Source organism: Zingiber officinale, chromosome 1A (genome assembly GCF_018446385.1).
Source record: "Zingiber officinale cultivar Zhangliang chromosome 1A, Zo_v1.1, whole genome shotgun sequence".
Taxonomy (NCBI): domain Eukaryota; kingdom Viridiplantae; phylum Streptophyta; class Magnoliopsida; order Zingiberales; family Zingiberaceae; genus Zingiber; species Zingiber officinale.
The window spans coordinates 178,723,032-178,742,232 of record NC_055987.1 but is presented as its reverse complement, the minus strand read 5'-3'; the positions used below and the strand labels follow the sequence as shown (position 1 = coordinate 178,742,232).

At 40.2% G+C, this 19,201-nt stretch overlaps 1 long non-coding RNA gene across 1 annotated transcript; it reads right to left on the bottom strand.

The window, feature by feature from the left end:
• Positions 1-18,328: 18,328 nt before the first annotated feature.
• On the bottom strand, positions 18,329-18,912 carry LOC122012784. Its single transcript, XR_006120322.1, has 3 exons — positions 18,657-18,912; positions 18,489-18,577; positions 18,329-18,404 (listed from the first exon to the last, which is right to left on the bottom strand). It is a non-coding gene; the product is annotated as an uncharacterized LOC122012784 (long non-coding RNA).
• Positions 18,913-19,201: the final 289 nt, after the last annotated feature.

Genomic DNA, 19,201 nt, shown 5'->3' with positions numbered 1-19,201 from the left:
CTAGACAAAGTCTCTTAAAGAAAGTAAATATTTAATTTTCTCTCTAAAAACCATAAGTTAAACATTCAAAAACTTAATTTATCCATGATTTTGGAACTCAATATAGGTTCCTTCCAACTGAATTAACTAAGAATGTCTTAGGAATATATTTCTTTGACAATTTTCTAATTTGGCCTTTGTGATATATGTTGGTCCCTTGGTGGGCGGCAAGAGGGGAGGGGTGAATTGCCCTGTAAAAATAAAGTCAACCATTTCTCGACTTATGGCTTAATAAAGAACACTTGTAATAAAAAACTAAGAGACTAATTACAGAGACAAAAACACAAAGAGACTTACTTGGTTTGCAATCAGAAGATTGCTAATTCAAGGAAAATGAAGAGCACTTTATGACGATCTCCTTCGGGCAGAGTAGTCTCTTACAATGTTAACAGCTCACAAATGAAAGTAGAATAGAAAGAAATGAATTACAAGTTGTTGTATAAACTACTGAATTCAGAACTATATTTATAACACTGTTCTGGGCGCCTGGAAGGGTTCCGGGCGTCTGGAGTGGGATAGAATTCTATTCCCAATGCGTCAATCAACATACACGTCGATTCTGATAAAAGTTGAGTTCCAGGGGCCCGGACCCACAAAAGTCAACATGGTTGACTTTTTCGATCTGGACCCTCTGCTTCGGTTCTGCTCACCTCGGTCCGGGTCTTCCACTCCGGTTCCGCTCACTTGGGTGATCTCGGCCTTCCGGAATAGGGCTCACCCGAACCCAATTTTCGACCTTCTCCTCGAGCAGCCTTTCTCCCCGCTTCTTGTCTCTCGAACGTCGCGTACATTCTTCTCGTCCACCGGTGTACTCTTCCGCGACACCTAGTCACTCGGATGCACCAAGACCGTCAGCTCTCTCTCTCGTGCCATCCTTCTCGCTAGCCACGTCTTCCGCTCGACTTCCTATGCTCCTAAGCTCCTGCACACTTAGACACAAGGGTTAAACCAAACAAGATCTAACTTAACTTGTTTGATCACATCAAAACAACCTCAGGGTTCCAATAATATCTAAGGTGCCAATTTAAACCATTATATCTTTTAATATGTGAGCATGCAAGATTTTTCAAATCTTCTATTTCTATTTTTAATTTTTCAATTTCATTTTATCAAAATCTTCTAATCTACAAGAAACAGCTAATGTTGATTTTAACTCCTTATTTTCTATTTCTAGTTTATAAGATGTTTTAGTCAGAAACTTTATAAATTTAAATAGCTTATCAGGCGGTAAGGATCGTACCTGACTTACCTTGTCGATTTTATCATCTGAGACTCCCCCTGTAGAGATGCTCTCTTCTGATGTTACTCCCCCTTCATCAATGCTCTCGATGCTCATTGTGGAAGAGCTTGCTTCATCCTATTTTTCTTGGTGACATGCCATTAACGAGATTCCAACGTAGGCCTCGATTTCTGATTCTGATGAGATTTCATCGCACGTCGCTTTTAGATTCTTGTGCCTTTTCTGGGTTTGTCTCATGTCTGTGCTTGTGTCCTTATTCTTGTCCTTGCTTTTCAGTTTTGGGCAGTTATCTTTTATGTGTCCTTCTTCATTGTAGTTGTAGCTGTAGCATTTTACCTTTCTTTTTTGTCTCTTACCCTGCACTTGATTAAACTTATTGGATTTAAATAATTTTTTAAATCTCCTTATCATTAAAGTCGTTTCATCATTGTCAAGTGATGTCTCAAAATCTGGTTTGCCCACTTTCGATTTTAAGGCAATATTTTACCTTTATTGCCTCTTTAGACATGCACATCCTAACTCATAAATTTCAAACGTTGAAAAAAGTTCTTCTAAAGTGCTTAACTCTAAATTCTTAGAGATGAAATACGCATCTACTAAGGTTGACCATTCTGAAGTCCTAGGAAATGCATTAAGCACGTACCTTAGCAAATCTTGGTTGGTTACCTTTGCTCCGAGATTCGTGAGTCTGGTGATTAGCTCGTTGATTCTTGAGTGGAGGTGTATGACGGTTTCTCCTTCTTCTAACCGAAGGTTGTTGATTTGGTTCTGGAGCAGGTCCCATCTCGCTACTTTCTCCTCTGAGGTCCCTTTGTATAGTTCCAGAAATTTCTCCCAAAGCTCCTTGGCTGACTCATAGACTCCGATACAGTTGACTTCTTGAGATGATAAAAAAGTAAGTAGATGAAACTCTACTTTGTCGTTTGCCACGAAGTCGGCTTGCTCCTTCTTCATCCATTGATATTCTTCTTTTTCTTTCGGGGTTACGAAATCATATTTCATAATAATTAATAATTTAAAATTTGTTTTAAAAAATACCTCCATCTTCTTCTTTCTGAATTTCCCTTCGAACTTCGGTGGATAGATACTCGATCTGGCCATCTCATGTGCTCCGTTTGACGGTTAGTTCTCCTGAAGCGAACCCTACTTTGATACCAATTGTTAGATCACTGGCGGCCGACTAGAGGGGGGTGAATAGCCCTGCAAAATTAAAATGAACCTTTCTCGATCTTTATAGCTTAAAAACTATCAACACTTGCATAAACAAAATAAATGACTAAAAGATAAGAGGCATGAAAGGGTTACTTGGTTACAACCGAAGAGGTTGTTAATTCAAAGGAGTTGGAGCTCAGTAAACAATCTCCTTCAGGCGGAGAAGCCTCTTACAGCAGTTGAAGAACTCAATTACAGAACAAAATAAAACTAGAATGAATCACAAGTGTTGTTTTTCAACCTCTTGGACCAGGATTATATTTATAGCCCTGGTCGGGGTGCCTAGTGGGAGATAAAAATGTATCCCCGTCGCAACACAACACGCCACGTTGTTAATGGCTAAAATTTTTGGTTTGGACACCCGGAAGGGTTTCGAGCACCGAAGTCCAGTGAGTCCAAGTGCCCGAATTAGGTTTGGGCGCCTGGACAAAGAAAGTCAACATCTTGTTGACTTTTGGTCCCCATCTTTTGCTCTGATTTCGCTTGCCTTGGTTTGGGTCTTCCGCTCTGGCTCTGCTTGCTTAGGTGATCTCGGTCATCTGGAATAGGGCTCACCCGAACCCAACTTCCACCTTTAAGTAGTCTTCCGCTCCGATTTATCGTCCCTCAAAAACTCCGCGCGCCTCCTTCTCATTCGCCTATGTGCTCTTTCACAGCACCTAGTCCCTCGGATGCAACGAGCCCATCGACTCCCTCCCGTGCTATTCTTCTCTCTAGCTGCGTCTGTCGCTCGACTTCCTGTGTTCCTAAGTTCCTGCACACTTAGACACAGGGTTTAAAACCCAACAGGATATAACCTGACTTGGTTGATTACATCAAAACTATCACGGGGTACTTAAAAATTTTACCTCGACCGGTCCGGCATTCGGTGTGCACAGGTCATGGTCATATATAAGTCAAAATGGTTCAATGCAATCTAGGCCCTAGATTTGCACCCCCCCTTGCGCACCCATGCATGAGAGAACCTCTCCCCATGCATTTATTCACATCATCAATGCATGTGAATCAATATAAACCAACTAATATGTGTTGAAACTTTCAATGTGGAACTAAAGTCTCATTCACAATGGAACCTCTTTCCTCTTTCCTCTTCCACCTTTTCTCCATTCACATCACTTATATCCAACAGTCAATCCACATGGGGTGGAACTTCATCAGCACCTAGTCCACCAGTGAAAATAGGACTTAAATTCCTACTGTTAAAGCAACTAACACAGAAGGTTCGATTGCAAGGATTTGATACGCCATCCAGGTAAGGGTGCGCATAATCAAGCTTGAAAGATATATCGTCTAGACTTTTAGTCCATTTCTACTTAACTATGATTCCTCCATTACATAGGATCGAAAATGCTAGAGAGAAGTGTAGATGAATAGTACTTGTGATTTTTCATGTTTTTTAGAAAATATAAAATAAATGCAGTGAAAATAAAAGATAATTGACACAAGTTGATTTTACTTGGTTCAGAGCCTGTGACGACTCTTACTCCAAGGTTCACGATCAACGATCACTTTTGGTGTGCAATTTACTAATAATTCAGAGAATTACAAAGACAAATATAAGTACAATGGAATAATAGTTTAAGTGCTATAAATGAAAATTATACCAACGGCTAGAGAGTTGGAATTTTGAGATTTCGGTCGTTAGAGTAGCATTATGATTTTGTAGATTTATCTTTGGAGCAATACATAAGAGAGAGATCGTTAATTGAAGTTGTGTTTTGCTCTCTTGCATAATACTATTTTTATAAGCTGTTGAAGGTGCCTCTAGCTGCATATTTTATCCCATTTGCCTCAGTCGTGATAAACACTACATCCTAAGAATTTTATCCCTCTGAAGGTGCCTTCCAAGAGCTCTAAGGAACCTCTAATATTCTAGGGTGCCTCCCCATGGCGAAAACCTTATCCCCAAGGTTTTTTTGCGTGAGGGTGCCTCGGCCCTATCTAGGGTGCCTCTGCGCCAAGCTCCAGGGTGCCTTCAGTTGCATGGAAGGCACCTCCTCGCCTTTCCACATAAGGTCTTCAGCCAAGGTAGTCGAGGCACCTCCAACATCATAGGAGGTGCCTCAAGTACTACTATTCACTCGTGGTATTATTGTTGGTGCAATATCCCTCAGGTCAAGGCTGACCTGGGTAATCAAGCTGAGTCTTGGTTTGGGTTTAGATGTTTGACAATAAGATATTGATTGAAGAAGAGTCAAGTAGGTCAAGGTTGACTGGATACTTGACTGGGAAGTCCTAACTGGGATGTTAGGCAAAATGAAAGACCTAGTGAGTGAAGCTAGGCAGTATGAAAGTCCTGGTGAGTGAAGCCAGGCAGAAGAAAAGTCCTGGTGAGTGAAGCCAGGCAGAAGGAAGTCCTGGTGAGTGAAGCCAGGCAGAAGGAAGTCCTAGTGAGTGAAGCTAGGCAGATGGAAATCCTGGTGAGTGAAGCCAGGTGAAAGTCCTAGTGAGTGAAGCTAGGCAGATGGAAAATCCTGGTGAGTGAAGCCAGGTGAAAGTCTTAGTGAGTGAAGCTAGGCAGATGGAAAACCCTAGTGAGTGAAGCTAGGTGAAAGTCCTGGTGAGTGAAGCCAGGCAAGGGAAAATCCAGATAGATCAAGGATGATCGGACATCTGGTGCTGGGAAGTCCAAGTAGGTCAAGGGATTGACTGGATACTTGGCATGAAAGAAAAGTCCAAGTAGGTCAAAGGGATTGACCGGATACTTGGCACAGAGAAAAGTCCAAGTGGGTCAAAGGGATTGACCGGACACTTGGTAAGGGAGTCCTAGCAGGTCAAGGGAGTGACTAGATGCTAGGCATGACATACCAACAGGTCAAGGTTGACCGGATGTTGGTTTGGGAGGTTTGGGACTTGGTTTTGGACAAAAATCAAGTGCTGGATCGATCAGTGGATCGATCCAGACCTGTCCCAGCGAACAGAGAGCCTCTGGATCGATCCGTGGATCGATCCAGAGGTCCCAATCGATCAGTGGATCGATTGGGACGCGACTGCTTCGCGCGATAAGCGGATCGATCCGTGCATCTTTCCAGAGCACAGAGGCGCTCGGATCGATCCGTGGATCGATCCAAAGCCTCCCGATCGATTGGGAATATTCGAATCGATCGGGATCCGACCGTTGCGTCGTATTTGAGCTGCCATCGCTTCTTCGACAAACTTCAGATTTCACCAGTTCCTCCACAACTCTCTCAAAGATCAGATCGCCAGTTCTTGAAGGATCTTGGAAGCTTTCCAAGTCAAGAGGCGGATCAAAGGCAAGAAGAGAAGCTAGGGTTAGGGTTTTCTGTACTCATTGTAAGCTTTGCGCTTGTATTTTGTTTCCCTTTCCTTTCTTCTTGTACTGAGAGTCTTGTAGGGCTTCTCCGCCCTCGGTAGTTACCGAAAAGGAGTGTTTTCATAGTGGAGGGTGCGTGCGTGGTGTGGATCCTTGGACTAGTCACCTCTTGTGAGGTGGATACCAAGTAAACCAACCGTGTTAGCGTTGTTGTATTTGTTTCTGTATTTTCCGCTGCACATCTTTGAAGGAACAAGCAACGCCGAGCAACGAGCGAACGCGACGAGCTATTCACCCCCCCTCTAGCTACTTTTGGTCCTAACAAGTGGTATCAGAGCAAGGTTGCTCTTCACCGGAATCACCGCCGGAAGGGGCAAACATATCAAGAAAAGCTAGAGGGTGAAGAAGTTGGAGCAAATTCTTCAAGTTCAAGATTCTATCAAGCTCAACTTCAAGATGCAATTCCAAGATGGACTTGGATTTGACACAAGGGTGGCTCCACCATATTCATCTACAAGCTTCGATTCTTGGAAATCAAGAATCGAAAATTTTCTTATGATGGAGATAGAGCAATGGTTTGCTCTCATGGAAGGTTTTGAAGCTCCCACAAATTCCAAGGGCAAAGTACTCAAAAGGAGCAAGTGGAGCAAAGACCAAATCCAAAGATGTGAGGCCAATGACAAAGTGACCAAGCTTTTGGTCAATTTATTGCCAAGCAACATCTTGGAACAAATTGGAGAGTTTCAAGATGCCAAGGAGCTTTGGAGCAAATTGGCAAGAATTCATGAGATCCCCTCCACTGTATCAAATCAAGGAGAATCCAAAGAGGGCGACTCATTGGATCAAGACTAAGAGGAGGACTCCGAGGTTGAGAGATGCTCAACCTCCGAAGAAGAGGAAATCTAAGAAGCTTCATCCTCAAGGGAATGCAACGAAGGGAACAAGGAGGGAGCATACTCCTTGTTTCATATTCAAGATGATGAAGCCTCCACCTCTAGGATTGAGGGGAAGCAATCCTTGGTGACACCGGATCAAGAAGAAGGAGAAGCTTCTACATCCGGGTCAAGAGACGAAGAGGAGGAAGTAGATTCTACCTCCACAAGTCAAGAAAAATCAAATGGAGGAGAATCAAGGTCCGATCAAGAGGAAGCTTCTACCTCCGGATCCAAAGAAAAAGATGCCACCCCTACAAGCAAAGGTATAAATATTTCAATTAATAATAAAAATCATATTATATGCTTTGAATGTAGGGAACATGGGCACTACAAGAGCAAGTGCCCTAAATTGGCCAAGAAGAAGGGCCAAATGGCAAAAAAGGGCAAGGAGAAGCTCAAGGAGACCACCCCCGGGACAAAGAAGAGCAAGGAGCACATTGTGTGCTTCTTGTGTCAACAAAAAGGGCATTACCGAAGTCAATGCCCCAAGGGGAAGAAGATGGTCAAGGCTCAAGGAGGCACTAGTCAAGGGGAAGCCTCCAAGGTAAAAAGGAAGGTAACTTTCATTGAGCCTATTCCCTTGCAAAATGGTAAAAAGCATGCTAGGTCAAATTTTTATCATCTTAATGCGATTTACCATAAGAATAGGAAGCATGAGGGCTTTAAGGAAAAGCATGTGGCCTTACATGCCAAAACTACTACACCTAAGGCTAGGATTGTAGGTAAAAATCTAGGCGAAAACTCTAAGGATTTTAGATACAAGCCTAGAAACAAAAATGCTCATGGGTCAAATACTAAGGACTTAGTGAGAGAAAATCAAGTCTTGAGGTCAAGACTTGATAAAATGGAAAAGACCCTAAAAAGGATGGAAAATATCCTATTAGGGCAAAATGAGCATAACCTAGGTCTAGGAGCACAAAGGTCATCTAATGGCCATAGAGGTTTGGGATACAAACCAAAGGCTAAGAAGGATGTGCCCTCTTACCATAGAGTTCCATATAGTTATGGAACAAACCCTAGGTCTAGTGGTCAAGCCAAAAATACTAGGGAAGTCATCCCTAAGAGTATTTTTGCAATAAATGTGACTAAGACTTCTAAGAAGTCTAAGAAAGTCACAAACAAGGTCACAAGGGAGGTTATCCCTAGAGTTGACCTAGAAAATGTGACCAAGGCTTCTAAGAAGCCCAACAAGGTCACTAGGAAGGTATCTAGGGAGGTTATCCCTAGTGAATACCTAGAGCATCCAAGGAGCACTAATAGGTTTTAGGTTCCTAGGAGCATCTTCTCTACCCCATAGATGGGTTAGAGAGTGTCAACTCCGATTAGAAGGGCAGTTAACCCAACTTTGAGGAAATTGACACTCAAGGAGCATTTTCAAGGTTGTGTTAACCTTTGAAAATGAAATGGAATTATTATTTACTCCTTGAAAGAGTAAAATGTGCCTAATGGTGGAAGAATTGATTTTAAACTTAAATGGCACATATTGGGAAATTTATAAGAACTATCAAGTTGGGATTTTGGTATGTTCTTAGGTAATTTAAGGCAATCAGAGCCTTAATTCAAAAGTGCTACTCTTGAAGAAAAATGGAATATGCCAACATTTGAGGACATGTCTATTTTCAATTGGCATACATTAGATCAAGGAAATTAGAAATGCCAAATTTAGGCTTTGGCATTCTCTTGTAGCACTTTAGGGCAATCTAGGTTTAAGGTGTAAGTTTAGCTAAGATTTTAAGGATACTTAGATAGTTAATCTAGGTATATTTTATTTATGCTAAATCTTGCCATGATTGTTTGCCCATCATATGCCATGACATCATGTCTAGTTTTTGCATTCATGTTTTATTATGGAAAATCCAAAAATACCATGTCATGACATTCATACATCATGTAGCAATAGGATATTTTCTTTTGAAAATTATTTTCTTTTGATGTATGCCATAACATAATCATGCATTAAGTTTAATTCCTTGTAATTAAGGACAAATGGCATTTAACGACACTTATTGACAAGTGACATCCTACGTGGATGTCTAACATTTCTAAAATGCCTAGATAAATATGCATGATCCCTAGATTAGGGCAAAAACCAAAATCTACATCTCACAAAGACTATAAGGTGACTTGTATGTGTTTTAGTGCATATTATATACAAGTGAGATGTTAGGATGATGAACAAAGCTCAAGATGTTGATTTAGTGCATTCCTTTGAGTTTTAAGTTCATCAAAACACATAGTTATGTGTATTCCCATCATTGGGAAAGCTAATGTACAAGTCATGTGCATTAAGCCCAAGGAATGTGATGGGATATTGGTTTTGAAAATGTTTTAAAATGTTTTTGGAAAACCTTGGTGAAGGCTATCTTTTGATAGTAATCACCATTAAATAGTTAGACACAAACTTGAAGAAAAACACTAAAGTTTTTGCAAGTTTTCAAGTTTGTGTCAATCTTTGAAAATATAATGTATTTTCATAGAAAGCTATTTTTCCATGATTAAGTATGCCCTAAATAATGTCTACACGAAATTTCATAATTTTTGGATTTTTGTAGAATTTTCTAGGGGTTTTTGAAGTTGATTGAAATGGAATTTCAGCAACTATCAGAGCTCCGATTGATCCATGGATCGATTGGAGTTCCTGAATCGATCCATGGATCGATTCAAACGGTAATTCCCGCGAGCAGAAGCTCGCTGGATCGATCAGCCGATCGATCCAGGGAGTCTGAATCGATCAGTGGATCGATTCAGAAAGGTTCAATCGATTGGAACCCAACTTCAATCGATCCAAGTTGCTGGTTTTGGCTGGGAAGGCCTGATTTCAGCATCTTTGAACCTATTTGAGTCTAGGTAACCATTCCAAACCCCTTAAATACATTTGTATACATACAAAAGGTGTTTTCATGTTGAAAACAAGGATGGATTGGTTAACGAAGACTAAGTAGAAGTTTAGGTTGAGGTTGTTTCAAATTTTGAATATTTGAACCTCAAAACTTCTAAATTTGGGTTTCCTAATGTTTTAGGGATTCCAAGTCATTGTTGGTGCAATGACAGAAGTTACCACCATGTCTTTAGGGGGAGGGACTCGTTAAAGACATGAAAATTATTTTTTTTATGAACCTTGGAAGGTGGTTAACCTTCTGTTGTGAACTTGCTCAAGGTTGAGCATTTAAACTTGAAATGGGGAGAAATGGGGAGTGGATATCCTCATTATTTCAAGTGGACACTCAAGTGGTAGATAATGCTCAAGGTTGGGTAGTTGTCTACATTGAGGGAGAAGTTAAGGATAAATGAAGGGTATGGGACCTTCATTATCGTGTTGATCACAACGAGTGATGTTGTGAACAACGATGAGCAACTCTTCAGGGGGAGAGTCTTCAACAAATGGATTTGTTGAAGTGTGCCCAGAATTGGAGCATAGGTTGATGTGTGTCCAACGATGGGTTGATGTGTGCCAATAGGGGGAGAATGTATGGTTAAGCTTAGTCCTTCATTACCTATGGGAAGGTCATAGGGGGAGAATGAAAGGACTCATGAAAGGGAGTAAGTTAGGCTTTCATTACCTAGAGGGAGTTTGCCCTCTTAGGGGGAGAATGAAGAGCTTAATTTATGCTTTCATTACCTAGTGGCATGAAGAAGGAGGCTATGGGATTAGCCTAACTTACATATGGGATTGTAAGTGTCATAGTGGTATTGTCAAACATCAAAAAGGGGGAGATTGTTGGTGCAATATCCCTCAGGTCAAGGCTGACCTGGGTAATCAAGCTGAGTCTTGGTTTGAGTTTAGATGTTTGACAATAAGATATTGATTGAAGAAGAGTCAAGTAGGTCAAGGTTGACTGGATACTTGACTGGGAAGTCCTAACTGGGATGTTAGGCAAAATGAAAGACCTAGTGAGTGAAGCTAGGCAGTATGAAAGTCCTGGTGAGTGAAGCCAGGCAGAAGAAAAGTCCTGGTGAGTGAAGCCAGGCAGAAGGAAGTCCTAGTGAGTGAAGCTAGGCAGATGGAAATCCTGGTGAGTGAAGCCAGGTGAAAGTCCTAGTGAGTGAAGCTAGGCAGATGGAAAATCCTGGTGAGTGAAGCCAGGTGAAAGTCCTAGTGAGTGAAGCTAGGCAGATGGAAAATCCTGGTGAGTGAAGCCAGGTGAAAGTCCTAGTGAGTGAAGCTAGGCAGATGGAAAACCCTAGTGAGTGAAGCTAGGTGAAAGTCCTGGTGAGTGAAGCCAGGCAAGGGAAAATCCAGATAGATCAAGGATGATCGGACATCTGGTGCTGGGAAGTCCAAGTAGGTCAAAGGATTGACTGGATACTTGGCATGAAAGAAAAGTCCAAGTAGGTCAAAGGGATTGACCGGATACTTGGCACAGAGAAAAGTCCAAGTGGGTCAAAGGGATTGACCGGACACTTGGTAAGGGAGTCCTAGCAGGTCAAGGGAGTGACTAGATGCTAGGCATGACATACCAACAGGTCAAGGTTGACCGGATGTTGGTTTGGGAGGTTTGGGACTTGGTTTTGGACAAAAATCAAGTGCTGGATCGATCAGTGGATCGATCCAGACCTGTCCCAGCGAACAGAGAGCCTCTGGATCGATCCGTGGATCGATCCAGAGGTCCCAATCGATCAGTGGATCGATTGGGACGCGGCTGCTTCGCGCGATAAGCGCTGGATCGATCCGTGGATCGATCCAGGCGTTTTCCCAGAGCACAGAGGCGCTCTGGATCGATCCGTGGATCGATCCAAAGCCTCCCCGATCGATTGGGAATATTCGAATCGATCGGGATCCGACCGTTGCGTCGTATTTGAGCTGCAGGCGTGCGTTGGCTGCAGCAACTCTTCTCCGATTCACTCCAGATTACTCGCCAGCTCCTCCACAGCGCTCTCAAAGATCAGATCGCCAGTTCTTGAAGGATCTTGGAAGCTTTCCAAGTCAAGAGGCGGATCAAAGGCAAGAAGAGAAGCTAGGGTTAGGGTTTTCTGTACTCATTGTAAGCTTTGCGCTTGTATTTTGTTCCCTTTCCTTTCTTCTTGTACTGAGAGTCTTGTAGGGCTTCTCCGCCCTCGGTAGTTACCGAAAAGGAGTGTTTTCATAGTGGAGGGTGCGTGCGTGGTGTGGATCCTTGGACTAGTCACCTCTTGTGAGGTGGATACCAAGTAAACCAACCGTGTTAGCGTTGTTGTATTTGTTTCTGTATTTTCCGCTGCACATCTTTGAAGGAACAAGCAACGCCGAGCAACGAGCGAACGCGACGAGCTATTCCCCCCCCCCCCCCCCCCTCTAGCTACTTTTGGTCCTAACAATTATTTGTGCATTTAAATACCTGTAAGAATGTTAGTCAAAATATCAAAAATACTCTATAAAACAAAGTTAGCACAATAAATAATATGTAAATAAATCATTTTACAGTCTCCGGACTGTCTGGTTCTAACTTTCAGATTTTCAAAAAATCCTAGGTGTAACCTGTTGGTTGGTCCTAGGAAGATCGTACCGGTTCCACTGTATAAAAATTTTGTACAAGTGTCGAACCTTTCCTAAACAACCTATTATGTTCTTTAGAAGTTAAATTAGGAATCGCAAACGAAACTTAACATTATTGATTCCAAATTTAGCTTATCTGTTCTTAATGGTTTAGATTTGGATCGCAAGCGGAACTTAACACTATTGATCCAAATCAACCTATGTTATAAATTCAATTAAATATTAATTTCTTAAATTGGCTTCCAAGACTGCATGGCGGCACATGACCTTCTTGGGTATGGGAACATCCACCACCGCCTAGACAAAGCCTTTTAAGGAAAGCTAATATTTAATTTTCTTATATAACTCTAGGTTTAACCAAAAAGAACAATCGAATCACAAATTCGAAAAATAAAAAGAAAACACAAACTCGAATTACAATTCGAAAAACTAGAATCTAATGCCTCTTGTGTTTGGAATTCATACAAAGAAAAAAAACTAGCATGATGCGGAAGAAAATTACTAGTTATACTTTCTCTTTGTATGCTAATGATCTCAAGATCTTCTGTTGTATTCCTCGCCTCCTCTTGGATGTCGAGTGGGTGACGATCCTCCAAAATGAACACCACCTAAAGAGCTTCTCCTCCTTCTCTAAGTTTCGGCCACCACCACCACCAAGGAGCAAAAGAGAGCAAAGGGAAAAGAGAGGGAGAGAGTCTAATCGGCCACAATGAGGAACTCCACCAAGAGAATAAGAATTGTTATGTCATGAGGCCTCTCCTCCCCTTCTTTTATATTACTTGCCCAAGGCAAATAAGGAAAGACTTTTTACAAAAATTAAAATCTTCCTCTTGTTTTTCCTTTTCCCCTTTTATTTTTCATTTTCTTTCCTCTTGATTGAATCAATCATCAATCATAGATTGGATGATGATTTAATTTGGCCGATCCCCTTAAAAAGGAAGGAAATAATTTTTATAAAATTTTATAAAAGAAGAAATCCTCTCATAAAATTTTACAAGCTCTCTTTACCTATTGTGGATGTTTAAAAAGGAAAGTTTTAAAAATTAAAACCAAGTTTTAAAATTTAAAACTTCTCTTCTAAAATTTCCTTTTTTAACATGGTTACAAAATTAGAAAATTTCAATTTTAAAACTTCTCTTCCTTTTTTCTAAAAACCATGAGGATGGTTAAAAAAGGAAAGTTTTAAAACTTTAAAACTTTCTATTAAAGCATGTGGCCTAATTCAAATAAGGAAAGTTTTATATTTTAAAAACTCTCTTTTAAAACTTGTAGTTTTCTACAAAGATAAGATTTTAAAAATTCAAAACACCCTTCCTTATTTGACATATTATGGCCGACCCCTCTTTGCTTGGACACCAAGCAAAGGGACGACCCCTTTGTGAAGGAGATTGGCCTGCCCCTTTGGCTTGGTCACCAAGCCATGGGTCGACCTCTTCTTGGACACCAAGAAGGGCTTTATATGGGTGGACTTGAGGCTTTAATGAGGCTACGACAGGGACCTAGAGGAGAAATTGGTTTTGACCTTCCGATGAGCTTGAGTATCCCCTGTTCGCCCTAAATACACAACTCAAGTTCATCAATAATAACTCATTTCACTAGAGAGTTATTATTGCACTACCGCACCAATCTCAAATTACATTATGGGTTCCTTCATATATGAGTGTGTTAGTCTCCCTATGTTTAAGATAACGAATGCCCACTAATTAAGTAAGTTACTGACAACTCACTTAATTAATATCTAGCTCAAGAGTAGTACCACTCAACTTCATTGTCATGCTGGACTAAGTCTACCTGCAGGGTTTAACATGACAATCCTTATGAGCTCCTCTTGGGGGCATTCTCAACCTAGATAACTAGGACACAAATTCCTTCTATAATCAACAACACACACTATAAGTAATATCATTTCTCAACTTATTGGGCCTATTTATTTATCGAACTAAATCTCACCCTTTGATAAGGTAAAGAAATAAATACTAAATATATGTGCTTGTTATTATATTAAGATTAAGAGCACACACTTCCATAATAACTAAGGTCTAGTTCTTTTATTAAGTCAGTATAAAAAGAACTTATCTAAAATGGTCCTACTCAATACACTTAGAGTGTACTAGTGTAATTTATTAGTTAAGATAAACTAATACCTAATTACACTATGACTATTCCAATGGTTTGTTCCTTTCCATCTTAGTCGTGAGCAACTGTTTATAATTTATAAAGAACTGATAACATGATCTTCTGTGTGTGACACCACACACCATGTTATCTACAATATAAATTAATTGAACAACTACACTTAACAAATAAAATGTAGACATTTGACCAATGTGATTCTTTTATTTCATAAATAAATGTTTACAAAAGCTAGGTTTTTAGTATACACTCTAGCATAGCCGACGCCTATTGTTCCCTCAACGGGGAACACATCCTCATCTACTCCTCTCAAGAGAGTTTATCTTTTACCAAACCGGTCTTTCAGACGTTTGGATTTTTGCTCAACATCCGAGACTTCAGGACTTTCACCTAGTATCCTTGACCATAGGATTTCCCGCCTAATGTCCGTGACCCCAGGACTTTCACCTAGTGTCCTCAACCCTAGGATTTCGCTTGACATTCTCGACCTTGCAAGACTTCGCCCAATCTCATGGAACAGGACTTCATTGCCTAGTCACAACTAGGACTTTCCACCTACCTAAGATCACTTAGGACTTTCTTGCACACTTAGTTAGATTTGTTAGAACAACAATAATACTTAACTTATAATCTTTTTCTATTATCAAAACTCAGGTTCGATCATCTGTGCTCCATGCATCAATAATTTTCCCCTTTTTGATATACCAATATAGTTCAAAATTAAGTTACGAATAAGTAAGTATTTTCACAAGTAAGAAAAAATATTGTTTAAAAGAGAAGAATTTTCAAAGATAGATTTCTAAGTTTTGAAATATAACTTAAATTCTTAAGTTAAAAAACTTTGATTTAAAACTTCCCTTGAAATATATCACTTTCTTTTTGAAGAAAACTAAATACTTAGCTTTTTGTTTTTCCAAAAAAATCTTAGCTTTTCTTTTTATAAAAATTTAACCTTTTCTTTTAAAAAGAAACTTAGCTTTTCTTTTTTCAAAAATTTAACTTTTTCTTTTTAAAAAAAAAACAAAAACTTAGCTAAATGCTTAGCTAAATACATAGCTCTAACCTAACTCTTTTGAAAAAAAGCTTAACTTAATTTCTTTTACTCCCCCTTTGACACGTATAAAAAAAAATATTCTTTGTAAAGCTCTAAATAACTGAAGAGTATTTTTAAAAATAATCATTTATTTTTCTTAAAAGAAATGTTTAACTATTAGTTACCAACTATTTACGATAAGGTAATAGAGTTTACTTGATTAATCAAGTAAGTGATTCAGTTAGTTTGACTAAGAAGAATGACTTAACTTGATCAATTTGAATTGATATTTATACCCCAGAGTTCTGATTATGCACAAATATAAACATTCTGAAGTCCAGGTAAGGTTCTAAGCATCCCACGCCTTTATAACTGTTTTCAGTCATAAGCATCCCACACCTATCTTACTGGGAGTCAAGGATTGAGCCAACAAAACAAATAAAGGTCTAGTAAGATACTCGATATCCTGCACCACGGAATGATCTTACTAATGTATAGGCATGAGCCAACATAACAAACAAAGGTCTAGTAGGATACTCGATATCCTACATTACGGTATTGTTACCTAAAGACATAAGTATAAATAGCAATAAATAGCATTGATAGCAAACGAGACTGCATGTATATCAAATAGATCAAACTAAGTGCAAGTAACTAAGTATCAACTCAAGAAGCAAATAAAGTGGGGTCAAGGTAAGCAGTAACTATTGTCTAATCAATATATGATAATAAATAATCATGTACTAAGATCAAAGAAACTATAAAAGTCAAAACAGGAAGTATCCACCTCAATAGTAGACCATCCTATCTTTAAGTCAAAATATTACATCAAACTCAAATCCTGCCAGCATCGAAAATGAAGTCCAAACTAAGTACTAGAGTAATCCTAGTAATAAAGTCAAATTGATTTATCGACTTATTGATTAATTCATATGTTAATTATTCTCTTGTCAAATAATTTTGTTAACCAAATTGTCGATTAATAATTTACAAATATGATAAGTAATTCAAGTAGCTATCAATGTAATTGATTGATCTCATAAATTCCTAATTTGATTAATTAATGTCTTAAGTAATCATTTAAACCCAAATAAGATTAGTTACAACTTTTAAATCAATTAACTCAAATAATTAATTAATTAATCCTAATTAATTAATCAGTTATTATTTTCATTAATCAACCAATCTAATTAAACCACCATCCATAACGCTACATCATTATAACATCCACCAACTCATTAAAAAATATAGTGTCACGCCCCCAGAAGAGTCCCTGTCCGAGAAAATTTCGGCAGCATCTCCCCTGTACGGCGGACAATCAAAAATTTTCTACAAGCACTAAATACTCAGCCACAGGCGGCTGGAATCATAACAATAATAAAAATCAATCACCACGCAGTTTATATATATATTCAGCCTCTGGCTGACACAACCACGCAGTAATAATACTCTGACTCAAAAACCACCCTACTCAACTACACTCGTAAAGCTCAAAAACCGACGAACTCACCTCTTCTACCATCCAGGCAGGCATGTAGTAGAATAAAAACCAAATCCAAATCCATCGATATAATAAAATCTATATCATGTCCATAAGCAAATAAATCCATAATATAACGAGTTCAAACAGTCTGGAATAGAAAGAAACCAAAGAAAACCAAACATATCCTGGAGGTCTGCAGGACCAGCACTACGTGCAGTGAGGACTAGCGACTGGAACTCCCTCCTGACAGCATTAACCTGAAAATATCAACAATGGAGGCGGGGTGAGTCCAACACTCAGCAGTTGATATGCAAAGTAAAGAAACAACACCTAGCACTAATCATGCATACGGCCTCCTGATAAGAATGCATCTGAAATAAACAGGAGAATACTATACTAGTCCCGAGTATAAGGTCAAACAATCCGAGGGATAAGGAAATCTGTATGCATGTCAAATATAGGTATCCAAACAATATGCATATAATGCTGCAAACACAAACACAAGCAATAAATGCATCATGCATATGATGCCAACGATGCGCCCCGGTCACCCCGACGCCACCGATCATCTCATACAAAAGTGAGGCCGAGTGGGTAGGGTGACAACCGTGCACTCTGTCGTCACTACTCCCGATGAGTGACCGAGTGGACGGATGTCTTGTCGAGTACACCTATCCTCCTACCCCAAATCATAGATGGGGGAGCGCAATGCTCTCAACTCCCGGTACTCAAAGACGGGGAGGAATCCCTGCCGGATAACACGTTGTGTCACACTACCCATAAGCGGACCAACGGTGCCTAACAGAGTCCCTGCTGCAACACACTCAGCCTGAATCGACCACTAACCCATGAGTGGTGGTGTGTGCAGATCCATGTAACTGGCGATGTGCTCAACGATAATGGAGCGGACTATCGCACAACATGCAATCATGCAAATGGTGCATGGCACTAACCACAAGAATATCCTGACCTAATCCACATATATATAAAAATGCATCAAAGGTCAACGAATCCAAAACAATCCAAAGGTATACAGAAGGTATAAAACCTAGGTCCTGAACATGGTGAAACATGGTATATCACTACCCCTATAAGCAGGTATAAATAGGTAAAATATACCTGAGATGCAAAACCAATCAATCAATCAAGCATGTAAGATTTGGGTAGTGATTAACCGAAACAGATAAGAAACACAATTAATACAACATGTTAATTTAATTACTAAGCATATCAAATGACATAAGTCAAAAGTACCCGCCTCCGAAAATAGAAAGGTCCAATCTGACTCTGAGATACTCGTCTCGCGTCAAAGTCCTGTGTTAAATCCCACAGTTTAACTAATTTAATTATAAACAAATAGATAAACTAATTTCTAATCCACTGACCCGTTAGGGTTAGTTTCATTAACCCCAACTACACCGCTATACAACTTCTAAACCTAAATCAATAATTATTGCTAACACAACTAGCAATTATCTAACACAAAGATCAAAACCATAAACCTTACCTCAATTCAACCGCTGCTGGAAGTCACAAAGTTGTTACCCAATTAGGATTGTTTACAGCCAGCAAAGATAAATTGCTGCTAGAACAAAACGAACAAACCAAAACAGTAATTAATCCACATTCTTAAACATACAAAATTTCCAACCAAGCTACACCTTACCTCAATCCACACAGCAGGGAGGTTGCTGCTGGAAATTGCTAGCTGAAAATACCTACTGTCGTAAATTCTTGGCCGGAGCTATACTGATTCTACAACCACAGACATCCACCCGGTGAGCACAACATCCTGTACCAAATCTGAAATCCAAATCCAATAAACCTTACTTACCCGATACCTTCTTGTTTTCTCTCTGCCGACAGCTAGTGGTGAAGCAGGAAGATCCGATGGTGAGGTATAGGTCACGGTGAAGCCACTAGAGCTTGGAGTTTTGCCTTTGGTTGAAGACCAACTCGCTAGAGCGGCGGTGAACCAAGTCTAGGGCATGACTCGATACTGCTCGCTCTTGGCAGTGGCACACAGAGGAAGAACTAGGCTCGGCGGGGTGGACACACTGTTCCAGTCGGCTGTGGGTGACAATGGCGGCGCAAGATCACAGGGGAGGCCGGCGGCGGATCTAGGGCACGGCTGGCGCAAGAGTCGCCGGCGCTTGGGAGAAGATAAGAAGAGAAGAAGATGTAGCGGGTGATGGGAGATCGGCGCGGCGGAGCGTGAAGTCAGCTAGGGCACAGGCTTCGGGTTTCGGGGAGGAAGAGGCCGCCGGCCGGCGTCGGGCGTGAGAGAAGAAGAGGAGAAGGCTCGGGTAGGGAGAAGAGTTTTCGATGAGGAGAATAAAGAAAAAGAATTTAAAAAGAAAAAGTAAAAAAATCAACTTT